The sequence below is a fragment of the Schistocerca cancellata genome, chromosome 3 (assembly GCF_023864275.1).
Source record: "Schistocerca cancellata isolate TAMUIC-IGC-003103 chromosome 3, iqSchCanc2.1, whole genome shotgun sequence".
In the NCBI taxonomy this organism is placed as follows: domain Eukaryota; kingdom Metazoa; phylum Arthropoda; class Insecta; order Orthoptera; family Acrididae; genus Schistocerca; species Schistocerca cancellata.
Genome location: NC_064628.1, coordinates 957,467,658 through 957,495,057, shown reverse-complemented (window position 1 = coordinate 957,495,057; position 27,400 = coordinate 957,467,658).

The window sequence follows — 27,400 nt, the reverse complement described above, 5'->3', positions numbered from 1 at the left end:
GTGGCAAGTATAAGAAAAACACCTGGAGAGTGACTTTATACTTGTTTAGCTGGATATTTCATTGATTATAGCACTATGTATACTATCTGCATGGTTGCCACAACAGTATTCGGATTAAAAGCAAAAGACTGCACCATCTACACGATGTGAGGTGAGGTCTGTCGGCACAATATTCATTACACCAAGCATAAGAATGATTACTGGAGAATATAGGATGTTAATTAATACTTCACACAGCAAATAAGTGTTCATGTTTATTCAGTCACTTTATTTAAATGAGTTAGTTGACATTTCAGCAGCTGAGCTGCTAATAACGGAACACTTTCGGCAGGCACTCAGTGTGTTACTCCACAAGGAGCAAGTAACCGGCATAAAATTCCCCCGCCTTCTATTCCTCTACTATCTGTACTGCAGGAATGCCTCCCTTTCTACACGAACACCCTTCAGTAGCTGTGGGTGTGTATTCTTTTCAGTGCACGTTTCAACCACCCATGGAAGTACCAAGAGCATTGTCAACGAGACACTTTACTTAGGTGGATGTTACCAAATAACAGAGATAAAGACGACATTCCGTGAAGCGAGCGCAATATCTCTTTCTTCCACAGTATATGAGAACACACACACACACACACACACACACACACACACACACAGAAAGCCGTCATTCGGTACTGTGGAGCATCTGAAACCTCTAGCAGACAGCCTTCAGAGAGTGTACATGAAGTAATAGGACAAACGCAAGCAATGACTGTTTTTAACTGCATACAGCAGCAAACAACTGCCAGGGGTAGAACGGGCAGATTGGGGCACAGTGAAATGACTAGTATAAAGATCCATTTGCTTCTCATTTACGCAGGACGTGCCATATGAGACTGATTTTACTTAGTCCAGGCCCATATTCAGAACGTGTTGTGACATCCAGAATGTTGGAAAGCATGCCAATGTTGACCATTTACTTTTTCATTTGCGACAAAGACTAAGGCACTTCGCTGTTCTGACAGGCGGGCCAGTCTTTCCAATTTACCACATTGTGGGAAGTTTCCTGCTCTTGAGTCTTTTGTCCATCGGTGACTTATTTCTACAGATCGGAACAGTATATCACTGTCAGCAGAAAGATATCTTTGTGTACCATCAGCGACAGATTAGAACAGGCCTGGAAAACCAGTATCCCCACCTATTGGGTGAGGAAAGGGAGGGAGGAGGGGATGTAGGAGGGGAAGTAAGACTAGTTCTAAGCTGCTTACTCTGTATCCACACATCGAGTTGAACACACAGACAGCTGCCTGCGCTCTCTCCTGAGGTCGGTTTTTGCGGTGTTGTTCTTACAGTGATTTTTCTCAATTCCCAGTGCATGTGTTGTTGCATTGTGATCCATTGTTTATGAGTGATGGTTTTTTTCACAACAATTATGATGGGTATTTCGAGCAGTGAAGCATTTTCCGTCACTTACGGTAGTGAGTGTTGAACCATTATCTGTGTGTGTTCGAAGCACCAGGGCAGTAGGGTAGGTGTCACTTTTGTTTTGTGTGGTAGGTGTTCTTTTTTAATTGATGATATGCTAGCTTCTCCACAAAGAGGGCGAGTGGGGACTGCTGTGTTCTCGCCAATTTCTAACCTCTCCCAGCCAGCGGCATTGATCTAGTGAACCAAGGGGAGATTGGGCGGGTATGGTTTCCAGTACTGCAGCCAGTAGATAGTGATGCGATCATGCAAGTGTGGTTTTTTTTCTCCATATACGTTTAGTGGTGGTTGACGACCTTTTTTGCATGCATAATAATGAATCACTTTGATGAGATATTTCCTGCCAAATATGCAAATGAGCTGTAGCAATCAATCAAGCCGAGTCTATCAATCGAATGTGTGTCATCATTTCTAGAAGGGAGTGGGGAACAGAGGAGTGTGGCATCAAGGCAGTAAAGAATTTTGATCGACTGCATCAGCATCCACCAATCGGTAAGAGTGGCGTTATGTGATTTCCTTAATAGTGCCACACTTACACACCATATCCTAAATGCCATAAAAAGAGGAAGCGGGATGGAATCATGGTTGGTAGTCACAATTTATAATTAAGACAATTTATTGACATTACGCCTTTTAAGGAGTTTGACAACGACAAATTGTGGACAAGCCACTAGATAAAGCTTTGCAAATACAGTTAGAAACCCAAAGTACTCGGTACTCAAATAAACAGTCCCTTATTAAGAAAACAGAATTACTGAGAAACCTGAGAAATTCGAACTGCCATATAGGATTTCGCTCAAAATACATGTAATAAAAAGAATTACTAGTAAAGGGTGACTTAATGACACTTGCACACTAGTGTCAATCTAAGATCCAATTATATAACATGTTAGAACCACTTACATAAAAAAACTACACCAGAGACACTGATCCTTAAAAATAAATGTTCACGTGCTCAGACGTGTTAATAGAAAAAATTACCAGAAAGAGCTGCACAAGGAATTCAGCGGATGCTATGCAGTTTAAGGTTTAGCCAGTTGCCAATCGGTAGTATTTAAGGAAGGCGGAAGGAAGATAAATACTAAACTTTGGAAGGGGATGTGTGAAAAACTCCAGGTACTGGCCAGGTTCTTAAACACTGCCAGGCCTGGACATCTGACGACATTTCACTCCCTGCCAAGACGCTGGCACAATCAAAAGTTTCTACCCGAATCACAAAGACATTCCAATAACTCTGAAACCTACAAACACTCGGCAGAACCTTTGACCCGATATATGGGTAAGCGAGTAAAGGAACACGTTACAATACTGACAAAATCGGCACTTTGACCTTAAGTATTTTACACATGGACAACTGTATTAATAGAGTGCACGCTTTGAAAATGACAACATAAAATCATTTGATTACGAGAGACACAAAACACTAATAAAACTTCTGAGAAAACTTTCAAATAACGGCCACCATTTAACTAGGCCAGAAAGATCAATTACCGCCAGGGGGTCAAAAATCAGTTAGCGTAACAGTAGGTTCAAATGGCTCTGAGCACTATGCGACTTTACTTCGGAGGTCATCAATCACCTAGAACTTACAACTAATCGAACCTAACCAACCTAAGGACATCACACACATCCATGCCCGAGGCAGGATCCGAACCTGCGAGCGTAGCGGTCGCTCGGCTCCAGACCGTAGCGCCTAGAACCGCACGGCCACTCCGGCCAGCGTAACAGTAGGTTAAGGGATTACATCACCAATTTAATAAGGAGGAGATCAATATGATATCAGTTTAATCAATTAGCATATAGTTTTGTATCAGAAGTGTCCTAGAACGCCACTTACTACTGATACAACACAAGTAAAATGTAGGAAGTACGCAGAAGCAGTGAGAACAATGTAGTTTAGACGCATAGACATGGTAAAGAAACAACACTATACGAAGATACACATTACCTACCGTCAAATCTGAAAATATATTAGATATCAAGCTGATTCGATAGTAAAATTTGATATTAATTGAAATTGTGACTGTAAATCAATAGCAGTTCAGCACATGTAAAGTTTTATAGCATTGACAATATTCAAATAAATGACATTCCAAATTAATCAGTAGAATAATGTTGGAATATTTCTTCGTTCGATGTAGTTTTCGATGGACTGGTAGATTTACCATCTTTTGAGTGGAAGAGAACCAGCTGATTTACAACTGTTGTGGGGTCACAAAATGATCGGCGTGGAGTGATGGAAAAGTTGTTGTAGTAAGCCTGATGTAATAATTGTGTATATTGAAACATATTTTCTAAATTTTTGGCCGGTCATTTGATGCAAGTCACTAGCAGGATAGAATCGAGCGTATAACGTCTCGGGACCTAAATGCGTTCGCTCGTGGAGCAGTGCACACCGCCCAGTGCCGGAAGAGTTTCCGTCCTGGAAGCCAATAAAGGTACTGAGTGAGACAGGCGGCAGACTCTTCTTTTCGCCGTCTCGCCGTGTACTGCAAGTTAGACATTTTCGCGAGTACCTCACTTACGACGTACATATAGGCACAACTGCTCGACTTAAGAGATGGGCAACATTTATGCTGAAGGGATGGTTCCGTCTGGGCTGTATTCGGAGCGAGAGAACAAAAGTGAAGTTTAGATTCTTGTGGTATATAATCATCTTGCCAATCAGGGCGATTGTTACTTGGTGCTGGTGTACTGCACTATATGGAAACTGGTTGGCTGAACATGCACAATATTGCACAGTAAGATATCGTCCAAGACTATGGCCGCTAGGAGTATCAAAATCAACTTCTGTAATCGGAACTTGACACAATCCGAACTACCATCTACTTGAGGATTTGTAAGAGGACATACTTAATAACGTTTATTTGGCCTTCATTATTTCCAACTGTACAATTAATGATGTATTACATTACTGCAAGCCATTTGTCACCTGCATTTACAAGTCCTCTGAAGCGGGTAGATTAATTTACAGCATAAAAATATCTACTGGTAAGGGAAGGCATAAATATAAAGATGAGTGCAGTGACGAGCCGTCGCTGAACAGCTGAGATCACACATGCATCTAGGGTCAGAACTTACAATTGTAAGTGTGGAATTTACGTTGGACAGAAGGGATAACACGTCACTGACGTTTAGCGAGAAGTATCGGACTTAATGGCGAACACTGGTGAACGCGTCACACCACCTATGTGCACTGTACGCTGTGGTAATACAGATGATGCATTTTTGCTTGGAGTCAGGTACGAGCCAAACTATTGGAATACTGCACTTGCAGAGAAATGAAGGCTGCAGAGTTTAGTCCGTAAAATATCGACGTCGAATGCGGCAAAGGTGAATTGTTAAAATCCAAAGAGTAGACGATAATCTCCTCTCATCTTTCTATTGCTAGTTTCAGAACGTCTGATAGTTTCATTAAAATACAGGTCGTGTTATGATGTTTGGGCCGGCAGTTGTGGTCGAGCAGTTCTAGGAGCTTCAGTCCGGAACCGCGCTGCTGCTACAGTCGCAAGTTCGAATCCTACGTGGGGCATGGATGTGTGTGATGTCCTTAGGTTAGTTAGGTTTAAGTAGTTCTAAGTCTAGGGGACTGATGTCCTCAGATGTTAAGTCCCATAGTTCTCAGAGCCATTTGAGCCATGATGTTTGTGAAAACCTCATTGGTATTCGTTTAGCAGATTGTTTGTCGTTAAGTAGTAGTTTTTCTGGGAGGGCATATATTCTAAAGACTTGGACAGTACTGGAAAAATGCAAATAGATCAGTAATCATAAGATACTGTGGCAAAATTGCTTTTTGGCTTTTCACAATCCCTACTCCAGGCGTCAGAGAAAACACTTGTGACTCACGAGTAGTCGGTGGACAGTAGTGTGTCAATAAATTTTATCATTTGCACTGTAAAGCCAATGAGTCCAATACGAGTAGTTGCTGTTTATATACGACTCACAGATTTTTTTTTAAGTTTTTGCCGGTACCAAGCATAATTTTTGTGCCTTTCGTCATTTACCCCTGCGAAGTAAACCATTTCGCCACTGGGGTCAAACAGAGGGCAAGAAAAGCGCAACTGGAGGCACAGGAGAGATGTTTCTGGTTGCTGGGTAGGGGGGGGGGGGGGGAAGGGGGCTCCGCCAGGAACAGGGGCCCTATTACGTATCGTTCATGTCGATCGGTGTAGTTGGTTCGTTTCGGTAGTGACGTCATTTTCGGTTCTTTATCGAAATATGCTATTCAGTAAGATTCTGAGACCTGTTACCGAACGGTCCTCCCACCGATTTTACGACAATTGTACCGAGAGGTTTTAGATTTCGGTGTGGCCCCGTCGATCGGTGAGCTGTGGTTTATGTACACCTATACTTTGTTACTTTAAACATATTTAGTGGTTTTAGCTTTTGTTTTAGTGATTGTGTCACTGAAGAATCAACAGAAGACGCATCCGGTTGGAAAGTGAGTTCACAATAGACTATTTTCCTTTGTTAGAAATATGGTTAGGTTAGGTTGTTACTGTGAATGATTACATCCAAATATAAAACGTTTTCGGTCAATATTCTTTCAAAATACGTGTTATTTTAATGCAAATCACTAAATAGCAATACATCGGCTCTGCTTACGTATATTACATGAGTGTGAACTGACGTTACTAGTGACTTTGTGTACTTTTTCCCACAAATGGTTTAGTTAGTAATTATCGAAACGAGTTTACAACTTTCAAGTAACAATGTAAAGCAGTTATGTGAAACCTGATATTAGAAACCTTCCAAACTATTACGCGTTTGTGACTTACGCAGCATCGTTTGGCAACGAAGTCAGCCTACGTTCCTCCACAATAGTACAAGAATTCAGCAGTGTGAAGATGTTTAGCGTTGCAATAACTTCTGTAACAAACGTAAAGTGTGCTGTATTGTTTTTAGATTTTTATAAAGTGTTCGATGTAGTAAATCATGAATATCTTCTACAGACATTGAAGAAAATAGGTTACAACGATAGGGTCATACAGTTGATTAAGAACATAACAATTGGAATAAATGCTAAACTAGCGGTGAATTGTCAACAATCCAGGATGAAGCAAATACAAAGAGGTGTTCCTCCAGGAAGTCCTCTGTCCATGTCGTTCTTCACCATTTCGCAGGAACTTTTCCTCTGACATGTCTGTTCTAGATTAAAAGGCTTAACATTATCAGGAAATGACGATATAGGGGTCATCATAAGGAATAAAGACGAGGTAACCACGCTAGCAACAGTGATTGATTCGCACTGTAGAGCATCTGGAGCCAATGCAAACGAAAAAAAAAAGTAAGATGTTAAATCTCAGAGGTTTTGATAATATCAACGTCGAGTGGGCAAAATTAGTCCGACAACATAAAGCACTTGGGATCACCCTGACAGCATGCCCTATGAAAATGACGGCTTTAAATTGGAAAGTTGCAGCAGATAAAGTGCAAGGAGCCATTGTAGAGAATTTCACTCGATATATGAACCAAGTTCAAAGAACACAGTATATCCAGTCATGCATCCTTGCTAAACCTTATTATACTGCCCAGCTCTTCCCAATACCGAGAATGATAGCGAGGAGAATAATATCCAAAATCACCAACTTTTTGTGGAGAGGTGAAGTGTTCAGAGTACCTGCTAAAGCAGCCACTTTAGATCCTAAAAATGGTGGACTAGGATTAACTGATATAACGGATAAAGCCTCTGCACTTTTTATCAAAAGGCAAGTTAATTTAATAAGAGACTCGTGAGAAAGTATAACCAGCTAACTTTTCGAGACCATTAAACCTCGAAGCCTGCTTCTCCCGATTGACGTACAGAATATCAACAGTCGCTTACAGCATGTGAGGATTTTCTATGTTGAGTTTAGTTATGTCAGTGTCGAACTCTGGCAGTCACGACACTTAACATCGAGAGTCATAATGCGAGAACGAAAAAAAAGCGAAGGAAGGAACAAAATAGAACGACAGTTTCCAAACGTTGAGTGGACTGAGATATGGAAAAACATTAGTTCTAATGTGCTCACGTCTAATATAAAAACGTCATGGTACAAGACAGTTAACAACATAGTTAGCACCAATGAAAGAATGCACGCAATCGGACTCTGTGAAACAAATTTATGTCAACAATGACATCTAGTTGACACAATAATTCATAGATATACTTGCAGTGGTCACATGAATGGTTGGAAGTGGATACGGGAGCAAATAGCTCTGATTACAAGAACATCCCCTTAGTATATATCGCTCTCACTGATAAACATGCCTGAAGCATACTATTTCCCAGCAGCAAAAAATAACGCTGTATACTGGTTGCTGGGAAATTTTGTTAATTACGTCCTTAACAAATTAGGATCCGATAGCATCATAGAGTTCCAGGTACACATGCTGTGTGAATTCCACAAAATTAGAAGGTATTCCAATCACAAGAAAAAGTTCGGTAATATGTTAAAAATTGTATTTGAAAGAATGGGCATTGGTTAATATAAAAAAGAAGACTGTGTTGACAGTGATGTATTGTAGTTACCTTAAGGATATTATTTAAGATTTTACAGTATATTATGATGTGTGCTTTTTCTACTTCAGAGAGTAGTTTTAGAAATTTATAAGCTAATGTACAGAACTTATGTGACATTTAGATTGTGTGTCTAATAGTGTCAAAACACAAAACATTAAAGGTGCATTATTGGCTTATATTAGAAATCTGGAAATAGAAAGTTTTTATAGAAATGTCCTTATCGGTTGGTTAAAACCATAAGATTCTATCTGATATAATGTAACATTCAATGGCTGGCACATTGCCCTGTTCATTTTTGCACTGTGATGTGTAAGTCAGTTCCGCAGTGAAAGACTGATTGTCTAATGTGATTATTAAATTGTTTTATATTTAAAATTATCCCACCAACTTGCCGATAGCCATCATAAAGAACTAATTATGCTTCTGTAAAGATTGAAGCTCATGTAATTCAAAGTGCAGATTTTGTTTCTTCAGGTTGAAGTTTGAATGTCTTTAAAAAAACTTTTCTTGATGTTTAACTTAATTCTTTCTGGTAATTTAGTCAGTAACACAATCTTCTGTTGTCTTTCTTTAACATCAGGGTAATTGAAATGATCAAACAGTTTTGTTTAAATAACTTCATGTATAGCATGTGTACATGGTTAGTACATGAATAGTATGTATTTGGAATGTGTAACATTGTTTTTTTAATAAATGCTTTATTTAAAAAAGCGAAATCAAGTAGTTAGCGCGCGGGATTGCTATACGAAAGGACACGCTTTCGCGCACGGATGGGTGCAAAAACTTATTTTTCCTCTTCATATATGCAACACGTTCTGAGACATTATTATTCGTGTAAGTTAAGATTTTTCTGCAATATTACTTACATGTAAGAGCGCACTTCCTCAGTAATGATTTCGTGATTTCTGTGTGTTTAAAATACGAAATATGAAATTGTTGGAGATGAAATTGCTGTGAAACAACCGACACTGACCTTTATATTTTTTCTTCTCAGAAGGAATTCACCAGTTTTTCCGAATATGTAGTGATTTCTGAGTATGTGGTTAGACAAGAATCTAAGAGTACACCTTAAATTACTGGGAATGTAACTAGCAGCAGTCATCTTCATAATCTTGCTTGTCGCAAGTCTTTATCTGCGATCGAATCCTCAACAGTAGACAGAGATGAAAGATCTCCGTCGTAATATTTTTAGACTGTAGCGCCATATGCGAGACATTTTCATTCATGAGATGCATGTTACAAACTTCGACGAACTACAGGAGCTCTCGAAAACGCGTTTTTTCAGTTTTGTTTTTAAGACCGAAATCGTTGACGTATCATATAGGGAAATGGGCTACTTAATCATTTGGATCTCTAGGAGCGAGCTATAACAACGCTCTGTTTGTCTTCTTATTCTTTGAAACCCTCAATCAATATTTCGGGTGTTTTTATAAATGTATCAGTGCAATGCGGTACTACAGACTATTCCTAGCTCATTTTCCGAAACGAAAAATCCAAAACACGATGTCAGTGTGAATGAGAATAAGATGACATAATGCGGAATTCACGACAATCTGCAGAATACAGTCAAAAACGCTATCGTTATTATGCATACATGGAAACATGCTGTCAGGGAAACTAAAAATTTCTATGCATTCCAACTGAGAATCATGGAAATGGATATACTGCGATTTATACCGTTATGGAGGAGGCAAGAGCGATGAAGGCGGGCACGTCAGCTCGATGTAATGCGGCGTCATGCGTTACGGCAATGTAAACGCAGTTTTCTGTACTCGGAAGAATAGCGCGCCTGTGTCGATCAGTTGTAGAATTTTGGAACACGTATTATGTTCGAGTATAATGACTTTTCTGGAGACTAGAAATCTACTCTGTAGGAATCAGCATGGGTTTCGAAAAAGACGGCCATGTGAAACCCAGCTCGCGCTATTCGTCCACGAGACTCAGAGGGCCATAGACACGGGTTCACAGGTAGATGCCGTGTTTCTTGACTTCCGCAAGGCGTTCGATACAGTTCCCCACAGTCGTTTAATGAACAAAGTAAGAGCATATGGACTACCAGACCAGTTGTGTGATTGGATTGAGGAGTTCCTAGATAACAGGACGCAGCATGTCATTCTCAATGGAGAGAAGTCTTCCGAAGTAAGAGTGATTTCAGGTGTGCCGCAGGGGAGTGTCATAGGACCGTTGCTATTCACAATATACATAAATGACCCGGTGGATGACATCGGAAGTTCACTGAGGCTTTTTGCAGATGATGCTGTGGTGTATCGAGAGGTTGTAACAATGGAAAATTGTACTGAAATGCAGGAGGATCTGCAGCGAATTAACGCATGGTGCAGGGAATGGCAATTGAATCTCAATGTAGACAAGTGTAGTGTGCTGCGAATACACAGAAAGATAGATCCTTTATCATTTAGCTACAAAATAGCAGGTCAGCAACTGGAAGCAGTTAATACCATAAATTATCTGGGAGTACGCATTAGGAGTGATTTAAAATGGAATGATCATATAATGTTGATCGTCGGTAAAGCAGATGCCAGACTGAGATTCATTGGAAGACTCCTAAGGAAATGCAATCCGAAAACAAAGGAAGTAGGGTACAGTACGCTTGTTCGCCCACTGCTTGAATACTGCTCAGCAGTGTGGGATCCGTACCAGATAGGGTTGATACAAGACATAGAGAAGATCCAACGGAGAGCAGCGCGCTTCGTTACAGGATCATTTAGTAATCGCGAAAAAGTTACGGAGATGATAGATAAACTCCAGTGGAAGAGTCTGCAGGAGAGACGCTCAGTAGCTCGGTACGGGCTTTTGTCAAAGTTTCGAGAACATACCTTCACCGAAGAGTCAAGCAGTATATTGCTCCCTCCTACGTATATCTCGCGAAGAGACCATGAGGATAAAATCAGAGAGATTAGAGCCCACACAGAGGCATACCGACAATCCTTCTTTCCACGAATAATACGAGACTGGAATAGAAGGGAGAACCGATAGAGGTACTCAAGGTACCCTCCGCCACACGCCGTCAGGTGGCTTGCGGAGTATGGATGTAGATGTAGATGTAGATGTAGATGACGTCTGCCAGCCGCCTTGTGTTCGTGGCGCTGTGCGCGCTGCAGTGCGCATGCGCCGATGTGCGGCCGCTTGCTTTTGATTGGCTTGCGCGGCGCGAACCGACAACAGCGCTTCGGTTCTCTAGACCCGAACGGTATCGCTACCGAAATGCATACTGAATAATGATGGGACTTCAATTCGAGTACTAGACCGTTCGGTGCTCTTGAGTACCGAAACGATCGGCACAATGGCGGAAAGGTACAGAGTAGGCACCCAGGCGGCGGCCGGCGGCCGGCAGCCTGCCCTGCCCCGAGGCTCTGCTGCCGACTCAATGGTGCCGGCCGTCTGGATTTTCACGTCTCGTCTTCAAAAGTGTACTTAACTGATAGCGGCTTCCAAAATTCCCGTTTTATCCTCTCACTATAACGTCAACAATCTGCAGTGCGAATACAATTGTCTAGCACTGAGGTTAAGTCGTAGGGACTAACAACCAATGCGACAGAGAACTAAATTTGAATCCATTCGACTTCGGTCAAACAGGAAATACCGTTGTGGGCTTTGCTCACACTGGAGTATTGTGTCACATTATTCATCAATTTGTTGTGTAAAATATATATGGAGTATTCAGATTCTCACAGCAGAAAGATAATTGGAACTGTCACTCGTCAGTCGAGCAACAATGAGAGCTGTCGAATCGATGTTACTACTGGTCACTGCTGATTATTTTTACATGTCATCCTCATCCCTCAACGAGTAGTGTTCCTAGGGATATCTTATCGTGCAGTATTTTGTATTACATAAATGTCGTAGCGGCTCTTTATCAGTTAGAGGGGCCGCATAAACACGGAACCAGTTAATGAAAAGCCATGTGACAGAGATCCACCAATTGTAACTAAGGTGACGACGTGTAGCACTCCGCCGAATCGGCGTTATAAGCATGACAGCAGAGCCAGAGCGGCAGTGTGTAGCTGCAGCTAGAACAGCTCCGGCCAATACTTACGCCGACTGTGGCCCAGTAGACACTCGGCGTATCCTTCAGTAGTAAGTTCTATCTTCGTAATTGTGTAAAGCAGTGTTTTGGTTATTATTTACTTTTTATAGTCTGTAGTGCCTCGAGAATTTCGACGCAAATTCTAGAGACCCTCGGCGTTCCACCGTCTCGAACACCCGATATTTTGCGTACGAGCGTGAGGAACGGGAGAGTGTTTAGCTCGCGCCGTTTTCCTGTGTGCGCAGGGCAGGGTGGTCGTGCGTCTAGACAATACGGCACTATTGACGGTCGATCGGCGCGGGCAATTGGTTGCCTCGCTCCTCACAGAAGTTACAGGACCAGCACTAGGAGCAAGCGCGCCTTACTTCGTGACGGTGCTATGTCAGTCACTATTGTAAACAGTTGAACTGTGTAAAAGAAAAGAAAAGACACTCACTTTTACTTACTTAGATACTGACTCTCTAGAGTTGCGGATGGTGGACTTGTCAGAACCTTCAGAGATTTTTAGAACTGTTTTTATTGTAAAAGTAGTCAATAGTTTCTGTGATGTTGATGTGAAACTGTTATGTGGTGTTCTGTTTGTGGAAGTGACATATACACTCCTGGAAATGGAAAAAAGAACACATTGACACCGGTGTGTCAGACCCACCATACTTGCTCCGGACACTGCGAGAGGGCTGTACAAGCAATGATCACACGCATGGCACAGCGGACACACCAGGAACCGCGGTGTTGGCCGTCGAATGGCGCTAGCTGCGCAGCATTTGTGCACCACCGCCGCCAGTGTCAGCCAGTTTGCCGTGGCATACGGAGCTCCATCGCAGTCTTTAACACTGGTAGCATGCCGCGACAGCGTGGACGTGAACCGTATGTGCAGTTGACGGACTTTGAGCGAGGGCGTATAGTGGGCATGCGGGAGGCCGGGTGAACGTACCGCCGAATTGCTCAACACGTGGGGCGTGAGGTCTCCACAGTACATCGATGTTGTCGCCAGTGGTCGGCGGAAGGTGCACGTGCCCGTCGACCTGGGACCGGACCGCAGCGATGCACGGATGCACGCCAAGACCGTAGGATCCTACGCAGTGCCGTAGGGTACCGCACCGCCACTTCCCAGCAAATTAGGGACACTGTTGCTCCTGGGGTATCGGCGAGGACCATTCACAACCGTCTCCATGAAGCTGGGCTACGGTCCCGCACACCGTTTGCCCGTCTTCCGCTCACGCCCCAACATCGTGCAGCCCGCCTCCAGTGGTGTCGCGACAGGCGTGAATGGAGGGACGAATGGAGACGTGTCGTCTTCAGCGATGAGAGTCGCTTCTGCCTTGGTGCCAATGATGGTCGTATGCGTGTTTGGCGCCGTGCAGGTGAGCGCCACAATCAGGACTGCATACGACCGAGGCACACAGGGCCAACACCCGGCATCATGGTGTGGGGAGTGATCTCCTACACTGGCCGTACACCACTGGTGATCGTCGAGGGGACACTGAATAGTGCACGGTACATCCAAACCGTCATCGAACCCATCGTTCTACCATTCCTAGACCGGAAAGGGAACCTGCTGTTCCAACAGGACAATGCACGTCCGCATGTATCCCGTGCCACCCAACGTGCTCTAGAAGGTGTAAGTCAACTACCCTGGCCAGCAAGATCTCCGGATGTGTCCCCCATTGAGCATGTTTGGGACTGGATGAAGCGTCGTCTCACGCGGTCTGCACGTCCAGCACGAACGCTGGTCCAACTGAGGCGCCAGGTGGAAATGGCATGGCAAGCCGTTCCACAGGACTACATCCAGCATCTCTACGATCGTCTCCATGGGAGAATAGCAGCCTGCATTGCTGCGAAAGGTGGATATACACTGTACTAGTGCCGACATTGTGCATGCTCTGTTGCCTGTGTCTATGTGCCTGTGGTTCTGTCAGTGTGATCATGTGATGTATCTGACCCCAGGAATGTGTCAATAAAGTTTCCCCTTCCTGGGACAATGAATTCACGGTGTTCTTATTTCAATTTCCAGGAGTGTATTATGGTTGATTTAAAAGTATCCTGAGTGCACGCAATCATTTAAAGAGTAGAGAAAATTCCTCCAAACAGCATCGTACGTTCGGAGAAGAAGTTGGGCAGATGGTCGCAGCCGGCCATCCTGAGTGTGAGTCCTGCACACAGGCACCCCACTGACCCCTCTGGTCGCCGGAAACCGCCAGAACGTGGCGACCGGCGTCGTCAGAACTCGAAGTGGAGGAATTTTACAACAGAAATCGAGATAAGAAGATATTAAGTTGCCATAGCAACTGAGAGTAACAAGACAAAGAAACTGTTACGCTGAATTGCATTCTGCCCAAAAGAAAAAAGGTGAAAATGTTAATAAGCTCCGAACAGAGGAAGACGCAAGGAATAGTTCGACTGAGAAGATTTGGGTTGGGGAAGTATGCAGCCTTCACACACACGTCGACCCAGCTGACGCCGACGCAGTAACCGGCCGACGTCAACGCAATATCCTGCCAACGATGCTGACGCGGTAACCAGCCGCGTCGCCGTCTGCAACTGCCGTTCACCGTTGCTCAAGTTTCGTCCGCTCGTCGACGCCGACGCCGACGCAGCATCCACCGTTCGACGCTGCCGGCGCCCGTGCTGTTCACCGGTGCCGATTCTACACCTGCTCGCCGACGCAGCCTAGACCTCTACGACGGGTGAGCGAAAACCAATAACTGTTTGGTAAAGCTGAAAGAACTGCGGGACAATAAACTGTGGGTGTAGTTATTGTACACAATATTGTATTTTAGGTTAGATGATTACGAGGTAAAACAAAAGTAGAGAGATGGATAATTTTCAGGAAGTTGTGGGAGCTTCAGAGCCAGCCGTGGCAACGACTGTAACAAAGGAAAAGCCAGACTGAACTGAGGTAGCAAATTTAATTAGAGCACTATGCCTTAAACTAGATAACCAGAGACAATAACAGAGTGAACCTCTAACTAGATTAGATGCTAAGTTAGAAGCACAAAGTTTAACTTCAACTGCTCAAATTGCCTCTTTGAGAAATGGGATAAGTGTTACTTTAAGTGAAAATTTAGAAACACAGGATGAAGCTTTAGATTCTAAGTTTGATGTATTAAACGATAAAGTGGAAAATTTGCGATTACATTTCAAGGATGAATTAAGAATTCCTTAACTGTCCAGATGAATCAAATGTTTACTGAACATAACCAGAAACAAGATGCGCAACATCAACATTTAACTAAAAAATTAGAATTTGACACTGAGGATAAATATAGTAATGTCGAAAAGGAAATTTTTGAAAAATTAGGATCATTCCAAAGTGTATGCAATGTTACCTTCGATGTGGTAAATCAGAGGTTGCACACCCTGAAGGATAGTATTCAGAAACAAGATATGATAATTCCTTTTGTACAATCGCAAATTGCAGGCTTCAACACTCGAGTCGATGACGTAGAGAGAAATTTTAAAGAAAAACTAGCTACGTCTCACACTATAAATATAAGCGGTCTGACGGAACAGGTAGAGGAGATAATAGATAGAAAAGTTGCCGCGAAACGTGTCTACAAAGCTATCCCATGAACTTGATGACACTATCAGAAATGTTGGTGAGTTATGGAAAGAATTCAAATTTATGCAGGACCGAGTGGGGAACAGAGGGACTTCTACTAACGTAGTGTTAACCAGTGAGGCAATAACCGACTTACAATGGGGAGCAAATTCAGGGCTACCCAGGTAGTTTCCAAAATTTAAGCCAGACGGAGACGTACGCCCAGCTCACTTCCTGAAGCGATTTAACCAGGCATCACCCAAGCCCTGGGAAGACACAAAAAAAGATTTAATTTGTGGTGAGGTATCTTTTGGGAGCAGTCTCAGAGAGGGGTACCGCAAACATTGACTTTCAGAAGAAAAGTATTGGTCAGCCAGTGCCCAGGAGAAACTACTATCGGATTTGTGGGACCCAAAATATTACTGTAGTTCCTGTGGTAGAATGAGAACATATTTTAATTGGCATCTAACGAGGGCGAAATACTTAGATAAGCCCATGGAACAAAAGCGGTTGGTTAGGATTCTTATAAGACGTTTACCCATTTATGCTAGAAAGAATAAATTGTCTAGTGGATGGGAAACGGTAGAAGAATTATTATCCTTTGTAGATGCAATTGATGCCATTAATAGGGACCGAAATAAGATCATACTTAAAAATGAAAGTCAAAATCACCGAAGAAATAATAATAGTAGTGGTAACTTTAAGAGACAAGAGGTAAATTTAGTGAGAGTACATCAGCATAGCCGGAATGATGGTAGTGAAAATTTTTAAAAGAAACATCCACCTTCAACTATAGGCCCAGCAACGTCGCAGGAATTTGTACCGAGTAATAATAGAGCCCAAAGTAGTATCGCCATACCTCGGTCTGGTAACCAGCCCATGCTTACAAATAGTGAGGAAAACGTAGTGCGATCTGGATCCAGGGCCGGGGCCCAGGTCGCAGAAATAGACTAGGAGGCCTAAATTATAAGAAATATGTTTGTTTTACGCATTAAGTACCCACCAGCGAGTGGTTGTTACTGGAAGAGCAAACCGATAACAACATTAATCCACAACCAATTATAATTGGATGAATAGAAGATCTTGCAGTTAACATCTTTATAGATTCGGGTAGTGAAGTGTTACTTATTTTTCGGGGTTTCTTTAACACATTAAGAACTAAGCATGACTTATCTATAGTACCAGTAACAGGAGTACATATAGTACTGTAGTAGTGATAACGCGCGGAGTGATGACCGTCGGTTCCTAAGTTGTTTTCGGTGTTACTTCCACATTAGTTTTTCTAAACCGAATTCCCTTCAAATCTTCAACTCTTCTGTAATCTATTCATAACCTCTTCAACTATCCTATCATGTTCGTATTTAAGTGACCGAATATGACTAATTTAAGAGAATGACGAATAAACAGTGATCTCTAAACGTAGAAGGAAACGAATAGAAAATAGTACTAGTGTAAAGATAATATCATGGTACTATTCAAGCAGAGTGATAGCTAGACGTCATAAACTGAATGGAGTACTTTATGTGTGTATGAAAGATGAGTGGTCTTTTGCCAGAATGAACTAAGTGACATTTAGTTAGTATTGAGAAATAAAGGACTGAAGTTATGTGTTTACAGAAACATATTTATTCAAAAATATTTATGAATATACATATGGTCTGGTGCATAATTGGTGTGAAAAACTTTTACAAGCATTTTGAGCCTTGCAGCACATTATTTAATTACAGTTTGTAACTTAAAACCACAGAGAAACAATGTAAAATATCCATGTACGTCGGGTTATTTTGTTGTCACATCACATTAATGCACTTCAGTACGAAATATAAAGTAAAGTTATCTTGTTTTTATATTATATTCATATATAGATCTATTTGGCAACTGAAACACACAGATATAATTTCAGAATTTATGTAATACAGCATTATTAAGCAATTTTTGTAATTAGGAGAGAACGTTGGAATATACTTAAGGCGATGATTATGCTTCCCCATTACTCATCTTCTTCATTACTGTCACTGCTCATTTCTGATACTTTAGCCATTTTGAGACCCTTATAGAATTCATGGTATATGGTGGGTACGTACATTAGAAGGCTCTAAATATCTTTCAGTTTCTCAGGGCATAGAGCGCGCCCTAATGGATACAGAATAGGTAGTGTAATCTGACTGAGAGAACAGTGGCGAGCTTTTAAGCGTTTATTTAAATCCACTGAAGAGTACTCTTCCATGTCGTTGTGGCTATATTTGTACTCCATTATCCCAGGCTTCTCTTTTGAAAATCTCATTTCCTTAATCCTAAGCCACTCAACCTTTTCTCTAGAAAGATTTACTTTTATGTTAGTCATAGAGTTTTCGAATAGCATAGTACTTTTGAAGTCACTACAATCCATTTTTACCACTTCAAATTTACCTTTCTTCACTCTGGCATTCTCAATAATACAATAAAGCTGTTGTGGAGCAAATATTTCTGGATAATGCCGCAGTTTCCTCTCTATATCCCCAAAATCAGTGTCATTCAGAAGATACAAGTGACCAGGTTCAGCAAATCTGGGCGTAATTTCCTCAATGTCACTCTGAACCAAATACATCCAATTTGTCATAATTTTAAAATTCCTGTTTTGCTCCCCATATACTTGAACCAACATCATGAGATTCAAAATACTTCAGTACACAAGAGCCTACCCCTTGAGTTCCCCTTGAAGCAATAGTTTCATTCCAGCAATGCATTACTGCCTTTCCACTTTTAAAGTCATGAATTCCAAGCTTAAAGCAGGAGAGTTGACGTTTATAGTATGCAACACCTGTTGTCAGTTTTGGCAGCAGTAATGCTTTCTGCAAATAAAATGAAAAAACTGTAAGATTGTCATCTGTCTTGGAGTTCTCCATATCCCTTTTCAGACAATCTCTTGCAGGTTCAGCCTTCCTGTGGTGCAATTCCTGCTCCTTTCTTAATCTTCGTGGCTTCTCAGTGTCTGCCTCACCAGCTCTAAGTATCTCCTCTGCTGTAATTAGCGTTTTAGCCTGTCACATGTTTGACATGTATCCTTTTGAAGAGGCTTGAAACGGAGAGTGAAGTCTCGTCTAAATACTTTTGTGTACAGTGATTGGCTGGGAGACTTAACATTGGGATCTTCTTCTTTCAGCTTATCAATGAATAATCTGTACATCAAACTAAGATTAAGTCTACTGTCCAAGCACTTTTTTGACGAATCTCTTCTGCACTAGTGACTCGATGTTCTGGGAAAACTATTAACTTTTATTACGAGGTACCTGTTTTCCACGCTGGTCACATAAAGAGCTTGTCTTTGCTTTGGCTATGGCTCGATGCACCCTGCTGCTAGAAGTCTGTAGTGTCTTTAGATAAGTTTCTTTGCACGCCTTCACATCATTTCCATCCGCACTGGGAATATAATAGTTCGTAGAAAACTACTTCTTGTCGGTTTTAGAACGCTTGCTTTTGATGGGAACATTTTTAACTTAACCATATATTATTGATGTCTGCACATCCCTAGACCCACTTCCATAACATGTGCCAAAAAACTCTTTTCTCCTCACAATTTATTTTTGCCAGCATTTTTGTCTACATGAACAATTAAATTCAATTGGGCCAGTGTCCTCTTTACTGTTAACGTAGGTTTCCCCCCTATTTCGCTTCTTGTTCCTTAGAGGTTTCTTCCATTGTTCCCTGTTTCCTTTTTTTCTTTTATTGCCAGAAATTTCTTGTTCATCTGAAAAACAAATTACTTAGACCTACAAATTCGTTTTCAACACTGATTTATTAAGAATGTCAATCATGAGACGAAGTTACGATATTCCATTCCACTACTTTGGTAGCTGACGAATATCCGAAATACAATTGTTTCAGGTACTCTTCTGCGAGAGTGAACCATCTCCACATTAAATCGCATTTCCCGCCCTAAATAAAGAGGTATTTCTTTCCACAGGTTCAATTTTTCTCTCTCCTCATTATTTATGGCAGCACTGCCTGAAATATCGACATACACTCACTATCGATTGTGAAGTGACCGTAGATTTACTACTGGTGGTCATGGTTCATTCTGGCATGTGAGGTAAACAACATAACCTCCAATTAATGAGTTTAATCGATAAACTAAAGTATCACGTTATTAAAATCCACTTACCATTTGATGATTGAGAGGCACCATCACTTGGTTCATATACATCTGAAGTACTAGAACTAAACGACTGGTTTTCACAATTATCGTCGTTTTCAGACCATACCTTTATGGTATGACTACAGGAGCCCAGAAGGCTTCCTTCGCAATTGTTTCGTTAGGAAGGTGGAGAAAAATGCACACATCCCGCATGTGGATGTCGTGGTTCGTAGAAAAAAAGATAGTTCCTTGGTGTGCAGAGTATTTACAAAGCTAACTACTTAACTGAGGCATCGGATTTCGTCGCAGTAAAGGATTGGAATGGGCACTGTTGCCCGTAACGTATCGTCAGGCGCAGGCAAACATATTCAACGATAGTGAATCGAAACCAGAACAGCTAAGTTGGGCTTTCCCTCGCCGCGGCTCGTTTCTACCACAGCCGCAGGAGGCTCTGGATGTGAATGTCCCTTATGATAACCGCCCACTGGCATGTGAGACTATCTAACGAGACAACATATAATTTTTCAAGGCACGATTACCACCCATATGCGCACCTGAAGATGACGAATACTTGTCTCGTAGAAATACTGTGTAGTTCCCATAACACCACCCAACACAACATCTTTCAAGCAGTTATCACGTAGGGAAACCCTCGAACAGAGATGGTAATTTGAGCTAGGTGCATGAGACATTTCATTTTGGAAATTCTTGTTGTTGTTGTCGTGGTCTTCAGTCCTGAGACTGGTTTGATGCAGCTCTCTATCCTGTGCAAGCTTCTTCATCTCCCAATACCTACTGCAACCTACATCCTTCTGAATCTGTTTAGTGTATTCATCTCTTGCTCTCCCTCTACGATTTTTATCCTCCACGCTGCCCTCCAATGGGTGATCCCTCGATGTCTCAGAACATGTCCTACCAACCGATCCCTTCTCCTAGTCAAGTTGTGCCACAAACTTCTCTTCTCCCCAATTCTATTCAGTACCTCCTCATTAGTTATGTGATCAACCCAGCTAATCTTCACCATTCTTCTGTAGCACCACATTTCGAAAGCTTCTATTCTCTTCTTGTCTAAGCTATTTATCGCCCACGTTTCACTTCCATACATGGCTACACTCCAACAAATACTTTGAGAAACGACTTCCTGACACTTAAATCAATACTGGATGTTAACAAATTTCTCTTCTTAAGAAACGCTTTCCTTGCCATTTTATATCCTCTCTACTTCGACCATCATCAGTTATTTTGCTCCCCAAATAGCAAAACTCCTTTACTACTTTAAGTGTCTCATTTCCTAATCTAATTCCCTCAGCATCAGCCGACTTAATTCGACTACATTCCATTATCCTCGTTTTGCTTTTGTTGATGTTCATCTTATACCCTCCTTTCAAGACACTGTCCATTCCGTTCAACTGCTCTTCCAAGTCCTTTGCTGTCTCTGACAGAATTACAATGTCATCGGCGAACGTCAAAGTTTTTATTTCTTCTCGATGGATTTTAATACCTACTCCGAATTTTTCTTTTGTTTCCTTTACTGCTTGCTCAATATACAGATTGAATAACATCGGGGAGAGGCTACAACCCTGTCTCACTCCCTTCCCAACCACTGCTTCACTTTCATGCCCCTCGACTCTTATAACTGCCATCTGGTTTCTGTACAAATTGTAAATAGCCTTTCGTTCCCTGTATTTTACCCCTGCCACCTTTAGAATTTGAAAGAGAGTATTGCAGTCAACATTGTCAAAAGCTTTCTCTAAGTCTGCAAATGCTAGCAACGTAGGTTTGCCTTTCCTTAATCTTTCTTCTAAGATAAGTCGTAAGGTCAGTATTGCCTCACGTGTTCAAGTGTTTCTACGGAATCCAATCTTTTCTTTACGGAAATTACATATTTTTCCACTTGTAATGCTCCTCCCATCGCTCCGCAACAGTTCCAAAATTCATCATCCTCTCCTTACATTTGCAGCTGATATCGTAGCGCAGAATTAAAAAAAATAATAATAATAATAAAAAAAATTACATAACTGGAGAGTTTCTGCAATAAATTATGGTTAAAGCGGCAGCCGACTCAGTTGTCGAATCGGCAGAAAAACAGAGAAGGACTGGAGCGCCTTTACGCACCCTGATGAGCGGCGTGTGGCGGAAGACGGAGAGCACGGCCTCCGCGTCGGCGCACGCCTCGTCCAGCAGCGGGCCCTGGCGGTCGGCGCGCTCGTGCCTAGGCGCGCGCCCCTGCGGCCGCAGGCAGGAGTCGCGGCTGCGCGCCGCGGCCCACTCCACCGACGACGCCGGCATCGACGCCGCAGCTGCCGCCGCCGTCGCGTTGTCGTTCGCTGTTAGCAGAGGGGCGGGTCTGCAGTCTCCTTCTTCTTCTTTCCTGTCTTTTCTTTATACAATAAGTCGTTCTTCAGCCACCTTATTACTATTAGTCGGCGCTCAGCACAAGTGCCGTGACCAGCACTCGTACTGGTATTGTAGACACGTTCAATGCACACGTGGTGCGCTGTGGATCTGCTTTTGGTAAGCAGCATATCGGTTTTAGTCGAGAATAGACTAGCTGTGAACTGACTGAGAAGCAAGTCCTGTAAGTCATCGGGTGACACGTTATTTCAGTACATTCTCCTCACACAGCTGCGCAGAAACTCTTCAGTTATGTAAGTTTTTTTTTATTTAATTCTGCGCTACGATATCAGCTGCAAATGTAAGGAGAGGATGATGAATTTTGGAACCGTTGCGGAGCGATGGGAGGAGCACTACAAGTGCAAAAATATGTAATTTGCGTAAAGAAAATTGTTTCACGCTAAAAACGACGGTTCCGCCAGCTGTCATCGAGCTCCAGGGAATGCAGTATGAGGGAAACGGAAGTGTGTGCTGTGGAGTTGTGGGTAGGCAGGCTGAGAGGCACGGACGGATCCCATACGTCGCCCCGGTCTCCTTCCATTTTTAAGAAAGAGAGTTGCCACACTGGTGACCATGTCAGGATTCAGCTTCAATTAGAGTGGATTGTTCTGATTTAGCTTACGTGAGTTTTAACACTGGAACCGCAGGTGGGTCACTTCTTAATTCTTTCGTTTGCCACTTTTTTAAATTATTACCTAGAGTGCTGAATTTCTCTGCCTTTTTATGGAATAAGATAATTAGCGATTATACTTACTTTTGCATTTTATGTAGAAAGCTTAAAAGAGAAACACCAAGATTTACCTAGAACTGCGGATGGGTCAGTCCTGACCCCTCTGCTGCACGCGCTATAACAATCGCATTTTTCTTAGAGCTTCCTTTTATCTCAGTGCCTGATGCCGCCGCGTGTATCCAACAGGGGAGGAGAGGGAGAGCAGGTTGGAGCAACGTCTGATCGTGTACGCAGCTAGTGTGCTGCTGGTGCTTTGTCTTATAAGAGACAGGTTTAGTAGTGCATTCTACTGTAACTGCGCAAATAGTGCTTGCACCATACAGATTTATTATGGCTATACACGTCTACGATTAGAAGAGGACATTATAAAGGTGATAAATGAGATTTTGGGTCATGAATCTGACGGCGAGCCGCTGGAGTCTTCATCTGAGGAACAAATACCACCACCTATAGTTCCAGATTTTTCATCAGAAGATGATGTTACTCCTCAGGATGTTCTACTAATATTGATGAGGAAGGTATTCAGGTTTATGTATTTGTTTTTATAACAATTATTGTTTACGTATGTGCTGCATAATTACATATTACAATTACAACACTCATGTTATACTTTTATGAACTTCTGTTTTTTATTCTAATATTCCACAATATATTGAGTACATGACAAGAAAGATCAAGGAAAGGCAAACCTACATTTCTAGCAATTGTAGACTTAGAGAAAGCTTTCGACAATGTTGATTGGAATACTCTCTTTCAAATTCTAAAGGTGGGAGGGGTAAAATACAAGGAGCGAAAGGCTATTTACAATTTGTACAGAAACCAGATGGCAGTTATAAGAGTCGAGGAGCATGAAAGGGAAGCAGTGGTTGGGAAGGGAGTGAGACAGGGTTGTAGCCTCTCCCCGATGTTATTAAATCTATATTGAGCAAGCAGTAAAGGAAACAAAATAAAAGTTCGGAGTAGGTATTAAAATCCATGGAGAAGAAATAAAAACCTTGCGGTTCGCCGATGACATTGTAATTCTGTCAAAGACAGCAAAGGACTTGGAAGAGCAGTTGAACGGAATGGATGGTGTCTTGAAGGGAGGATATAAGATGAACATCAACAAAAGCAAAACGAGGATAATGGAATGTAGTCGAATTAAGTCGGGTGATGTTGAGGGTATTAGATTAGGAAATGAGACACAAAGTAGTAAAGGAATTTTGCTATTTGGGGAGCAAAATAACTGATGATGGTCGACATTGAGACGATATAAAATGTAGACTGGCAATGGCAAGAAAAGCGTTTCTGAAGAAGAGAAATTTGTTAACATCGAGTATACATTTAACCCTTTGAACGGAACATCGGTCTGAGATACCGCCATAGTTGACATTAACAATGCTAACGGCGCTGCATTGTTCGTGAGGGTGGGGAGAAGCCCAGTAATCTTCAGTCGGGTCCCGAACCGCAGCTGGCCAACAACGTATTGTCGGCGCATGCATTGTTTTCAAGTAAGTAGAATTTTTGTTACGTATTGTCGGTCTGTGAGACCGTGTTCCGAAAAAATGCATTCCCCTCCCGGTCTGACAGACCGGGTGTTCCTAAAAGTGTCAAATTTTTGCCGGTCTCCCAGACCGGTGTTCCTAAAGTATCACGCATTTGTCGGTCTGTATGACCGATGTTCCACTCTTTGAACTCTTCTGTTTTCTGTGTAGCAACATTTCATCTATTTGATTGAAATTTTTGCCACCACACGATGCTTAATACTTTTGTGTTCATAGAAGAACGAGAAAAAAGTGTAACAACTCGTATTTAACGTTTTAATTTTTCCTCTTTCCGTTTTTCACACACATTCTCCAATTTACCGCGCAAACTTATTACAGCGATAGAATTATCCCCATTAAATTTCGTTAAAACTCATTTTTCCCTTTTTCCTTGCAGGTTTACAATGGAAGGTCCGAAATATGTTTCAAATCGGTCGAAAAGAATTGTAGCCCTTGCACGCTCTCAAAATTACCTTGAAGAATCAGACTCGGAAGTGGATTCAGATGAATCATGCATTCCAGATGAGGACCTTACTATCCAAGATCTTCGCAATGAAACAGATAATGACGATGACTCTCCCAATGATGATGATCGCGATGATGAAACTATTCGAGAAATATTTGAAGTCGAAAATACCGCAGTTCGCGAAGAAACTGGAGAGCAACCACAGTCTGACATAACTTCTGGTGGAAGCAGACTAATCACTCCACAGAAGCCTGCTGATGTTGCTAGCTCATCTACGCGTTCTGATGACACTCTAGATGAGAGTCGTCTTCCAGTTTCTTACTACGGAAGAAACAAGTGTTTCACATGGTCATCAACTCCTGTTCGCTCTAAGACGCGAACAGCAGCATCCAATATAATAAAGGTACGGCTATCAAAGATACAAGGGCCTGCTCTTACCGTGGGGAAAAACCCACTCCCAGGTGAAGTGTGGCGCCTTTTGTTTACTGACGACATGATTGAGACGATTGTAAAGCATACTAATGAAAAGTTGGCCAAAATTCGTTCTGTTATTGAACTAAAAGAAAGTGTAGCTTACAGAGACACTACTGTGCAGGAAGTGAACGCTGTGATTGGAGTCACAGTTCTTTGCAGCATATTCAAATCTGCGAGGGAGCCTATGACCTCGCTGTTTTCCACTTCGGTCTTGGGGAGGCCAATTTTTCGATCAATAATAACAGAAAAGCGATTAGGAATATTGCTTAGGGCATTTAGATTCGATGACTCGAGCACGAGGGAACAGAGGGAAAAATATGACCCAGCTGCTGCCATTACAGACATATTTAATAAGTTTATTTGGAACTGCCAACAAATTTATAGCCCTGGAGCGCATTTGACAGTTGATGAAACTTTGGTGCCTTTCAGAGGGAGGGTTAAATTTCGTATATATATGCCGAATAAACCGGCTAAATATGGCATTAAGGTCATGGGTCTGGCAGATGCACACAATGCATATATTTACAATGCCTACATCTACTCCGGCAAAGGCTGTGATGGAGCCACACTTTCTACAGCAGAAAAGAAAAAGAGCATTCCCACGCAGTCTGTAATCCGCCTATCTAAAGGGCTGTATGGCACAAACAGAAATATTAGTTGCGACAATTGGTTTTGTTCTGTGGAACTTGCCCAGGAGCTACTAGCTCACAATTTGACATTAGTTGGGACACTAAAAAGAAACAGACCCCAGATACCAGCAGAATTTCAAGCAAGAAGCGATCGTGAAATTGGGTCCAGCCTTTATGGCTTTACGAAAGAAATGACTCTGCTTTCTTATGTCCCAAAAAGGAATAAGGCAGTCCTACTTCTTTCGTCAATGCATCATTCCAATTACACTGACGTTTCAAATGATAAACCTGAAATCATATCTTTTTATAACGCCACAAAAAGTGGAATAGACACGCTAGATATGAAGTGCAGTGTTTATTCTACTAATCGCAAAACAAGAAGGTGGCCGTTGGCTATTTTTTACCACATGGTGGCCATGGCTGGATCAAACGCAAGTATACTTTATGGACTTTTTGGAGAGAAGAAAACCGTATCACGTTTTGATTTCCTGAAAAGAGTTTCTCTATATTTGGTCTACGATTTCGTAAAATCCCGACTGGCAATCTCCAATCTGCCTCAAGAGCTACAAAGTATTATTTCATCTTTAGAAGAAGAGGCAGCAAAAGAAAAGCAAATCGTTAGCCAACGGAATAAATTTGTTGTTCGAGTTGATGAGTGTCCGACGGACACACTTGGTAAAAGAAAAACCTGTCGATTTTGTCCATATCAAAAAAAGAGGAAAACTGCCTACAAGTGTATTTCTTGCGAAGAACCAACGTGCTTGGAGTGTTCACGAAAAGTGTGCAAGACTTGTGCAATTAAAAATAAAAGTTAAATTTTTTCTTTGCATTACATTTTAGTATTCATTTTCTTTGTGTTGTAACTATAATAATGTAAAAAAAAGTATTTCTAAAGGAGTAATGTGTAAACAACAAAACACTGCAAATTAAAGTTTTTCCTAGTAATAAACTTGAATTTACTGGTATTTTAACAAATATTATGGTTCAAAAACCTATTATTATGTTTAATTACACCTTAAAGAGAGAGAGAAGCAACGTAGAAGTGCGGAAAAGTCATAAAAATAGAGAAAAATACACTTTAAATGTCCTAGCGGTCTAGCAGACCGATGTTCCATCTTACCGCCGAGTAAACGATGTTCCGGTTAGAGGGTTAAGTGTCAGGAAGTCGTTTCTGAAAGTATTTGTATGGAGTGGAGCCATGTATGGAAGTGGAACATGGACGGTAAATAGTTTGGACAAGGAGAGAATAGAAGCTTTCGAAATGTGGTGCTACAGAAGAATGCTGAAGATTAGATGGGTAGATCACATAACTAATGAGGAGGTATTGAATAGAATTGGGGAGAAGAGAAGTTTGTGGCACAACTTGACAAGAAGAAGGGATCGGATGGTAGGACATGTTCTGAGGCATCAAGGGAGCTCCAATTTAGTATTGGAGGGCAGCGTGGAGGATAAAAATCGTAGAGGGAGACCAAGAGATGAATACACTAAACAGATTCAGAAGGATGTAGGTTGCAGTAGCTA